Below are 3,468 nucleotides of genomic sequence, written 5' to 3'. Positions count from 1 at the left end.
GAAAACACCAACTCCTGCTGCCAGGCTCAAACCCCGGGCCGCTGCCACCTTCTTCACTGCAGACCTTGCAGCTCTGGACCCGGGCTCAGCATCAGCCTCAGCCCCGGCCTCCTGCCGCTGCTGGCTCTCCACAACATCCAGGGCAAGCTGCAACTCACGAACTTGTGAATCCTCCTCCAGCAGCTACTCCTTTTCCAGGTGAATCTCACAAACCTGGTCAGCCTCCTCCTCCAGCGCTTCCTCCAGCTCCAGGGTCAGCATCTGTTTCACCCACGTTTTCTCCAGCTCCTTCCACTGCTCGGTTGGCAGGTCCCGGGCATCCTCTTCCACAGAGCTCTCAGTTTCTTCACACATGGCTGTAAAAGTCAGCCAGCCTACGATCCCCAAAATGACAGCCATGGGGAATGTTGGGCAGATAAAATGTATTATGTTCACTTTGTTAAAGATGTCATCACCCAGGTGATATTAATGTGTGTTGGGGTGGGCTAAAGGCAGGCGGAATCCTTGTAGCCTGGGGCTTGGTTTTGGGATTAAGCCTTTCCTACCCTTTTTGATGTGGGGTGGTGCAATCCAATCATGCCTCAGAAGTGACTTTGTATTAGGGACTTCCCTACTTTGTATATTGGATTAGAGGTTGTGAAGCTACAATATAAAATGGGGGCGGAATGAGAGTTTGCTCTCTTGGTTCCTGAGATTAGCATGAGAGAGCAGAGAAAGTAGAGCCAGCAGCAGAAGGAGGCCACGTGGAGTAGGCCGGGAGAAGCAGCCAAGATGGCGGATTGCTGAGTGAGATGCCAGTTTGTGTAGAGTTTGTATCTGGGATAAGGAAGGAGATGGGGAACTGAGGAGAATAAGGCTGGTGAGCTAGAAACCTTTGATTCTAGGAAACTCGGATAAATCAGTAGCTTTGTGAGCACTGAATGTGATTGGGTTTTGGAGCCCAGTGTGTGTTTTTACTTGCCCACCGAGTGCAAGCGAGGATTAAAGACTATGGCCCACCAGTTTGTGGCTCTGCTGTTTCTTTACCGACTGTCCAAATCCAATGCGAACCTGCAAGGGCTGGGCTGCTCTGATGGTGGGCCTGGTCGCCCTGGCTCCTGGCCTTACAGGGAACCCTAACGCTAGCCAGTCCTCTACTCCACTGCTCAAAGGCTCCTTGCCGATCTGTATCGAATCCTGCCAAATGTAAAGCCAGTGGCCAAATGTAAAGCCAGTGGCCACGGCCAGGGCCAGCATCAGAGCAACCACCCATGCAGGTTCGCATTGGATTCAGACAGTTGGTAAAGAAACAATGGAGCCACAAACTGGTGGGCCATAGTCTTTAATCCTAGCTTGCACCTGGTGAGCAAGTAAAAATACACACTGGGCTCCAAAACCCAGTCACATTCAGTGCTCACAAAGCCACTGACTTATCCAAGTTTCCTAGAATCAAAGGTTTCTAGCTCACCAGCCTTATTCTCCTCAGTTCCCCATCTCCTTCCTTATCCCAAATACAAACTCTACACAAACTGGCATCTCACTCAGCACTCCACCATCTTGGCTGCTTCTCCTGGCCTCCTCCATGTGGCCTTTCTCTGCTCTCCTCTGCTCTCTCTTCTAATGATGATCTCAGGAACCAGAAGCGACAAACTCCTGCTCTGTTCCCATTTTATAGTGTAGAAACCCAAACCCTTAATCCAATATACATAATAGGGAAGTCTCTAATACAAAGTCACTTCTCTGAGGCATGATAGGATTGTACCACCTCACACCAAAAAGGGTGGTACAGGCTTAATCCCAAAACCAAGCCTCAGGCTACAACAATTCTCAACACACATTAATATCACCTGGGCAACTGCCTCTTTAACAAAGTGAGCATAATACATTTTATCTGCCCAACACTGACCATGCCACCTGCCTACAGGTGGGTGCTGGTGATAGTACGCTAAACTCTCTATGTATTCTATGGGTCTAGCAATCCTTGGTTTGGACAGTCTGCTAAGAGTGCTTCCCTTTCCCCTGAGCTATTTGGGTCCCATTTTGGGGGTTGTTTAGAAAGGACATTCTCTACTTCCATATCTGTTCCCCCCATCCTCTAAAACAGCCTCTGCTGCTTCTCTCATTATTCTATTTCTTTCTTTTGTAGTAAAAAGAGTTTCTAAGACCTGTTGACAGTCATCCCACATTGGCTGGCGGGTCCTAAACACTGTCTCAAGCAAGGATATTAGTCCCTGCGGTTTCTCAGAAAAAGGAGGATTTTCCCGCTTCCAATTGTATAAATCACTGGTGGAAAAAGGCACATAAATAAAATGAGGGGGCTCTTGTGTACCAGCATCTGGTGCTGGCGGCGTTTCCTGGAGCGGTAAAATGGCCACGCTCCCCTTGGCACCTCCTGCAGGAGAAGGAGACAAAATGGCGGCTCCTCCTGCAGAAGGAGACAAAGGCAAGATGGCGGCATCTCCTGCAGAAGAAGGCAAATATATCACCCATCGCCCCTCCTCGGGTTTGTGGTGGACTCAAAAATCCACTCACACCCTGCTGTGTGGAATCAGATTCTCCCTGCCACCGATAGGGAGGAGGGAAATTTACTGGGTCTAAGGGATCCTCCAGCGGTTCAAGCAAGACAGGGTAAATTCTAGATGACGGTACAGTGGACTGTACCGGGGAATTGATCTTCTCCTTTTCCTTTCTACTGCCTTTCCCTGCCCTCTGGTTACTTGCAGTAACACATACTGCCCTTCTTTCTCTCTCTTGCCATTCTTTTTTTTTTTTTTCTGTATTTTTCTGAAGCCGGAAACGGGGAGAGACAGTCAGACAGACTCCCGCATGCGCCCGGCCGGGATCCACCCAGCACGCCCACCAGGGGGCGATGCTTTGCCCACCAGGGGGCGATGCTCTGCCCCTCCAGGGAGTTGCTCTGTTGTGACCAGAGCCACTCTAGCACCTGGGGCAGAGACTGAAGAGCCATCCCCAGTGCCCAGGCCATCTCTGCTCCAATGGAGCCTCGGCTGTGGGAGGGGAAGTGTGAGAGAGAGAGGAAGGAGAGGGGGAGGGGTGGAGAAGCAGATGGGCACTTCTTCTGTGTGCCCTGGCCGGGAATCGAACCTGGGACTCCTGCACAGCAGGCCGACGCTCTACCACTGAGCCAACCATCCAGGGCCTTCTCTTGCCATTCTTTATGTACTTTCTGATATACCCTGGCTTCTCTGTGGCAATATCAACCCACACATCTATATACAAATATTGGTCTGGATGGGGCACCTGGTAAATAATAGATCGGACAACAAACACAATAGGAAGATCAAAAGTTCCCTCAGTGGGCCACCCTATATTGAAAGCGGGCCATTCTTACTGACTCAAGGTCCAGAGGGTCTCTCAGTCTGGAGGTGGCCCTCCGTACCCCTGGGCTCTTTTCTGAAAATCAGAAAAGTTGTTTAGCAGGCACTCAAGTGGAGAACCGGGTACAGACTCTTGTTGTCCCATTCTTCT

General features: G+C 50.4%; 1 non-coding gene across 1 annotated transcript; it reads right to left on the bottom strand.

Moving 5' to 3' along the window:
* Window positions 1-3,063: 3,063 nt before the first annotated feature.
* TRNAS-GCU (transfer RNA serine (anticodon GCU)) lies at window positions 3,064-3,139 on the bottom strand. The gene has a single exon. It is a non-coding gene; the product is annotated as a tRNA-Ser (tRNA).
* Window positions 3,140-3,468: the final 329 nt, after the last annotated feature.

This window comes from Saccopteryx leptura, unplaced genomic scaffold, assembly GCF_036850995.1.
Source record: "Saccopteryx leptura isolate mSacLep1 unplaced genomic scaffold, mSacLep1_pri_phased_curated manual_scaffold_18, whole genome shotgun sequence".
In the NCBI taxonomy this organism is placed as follows: domain Eukaryota; kingdom Metazoa; phylum Chordata; class Mammalia; order Chiroptera; family Emballonuridae; genus Saccopteryx; species Saccopteryx leptura.
Note: the sequence above shows the minus strand (reverse complement) of the source record. Positions and strands in the feature narration are given on the sequence as shown.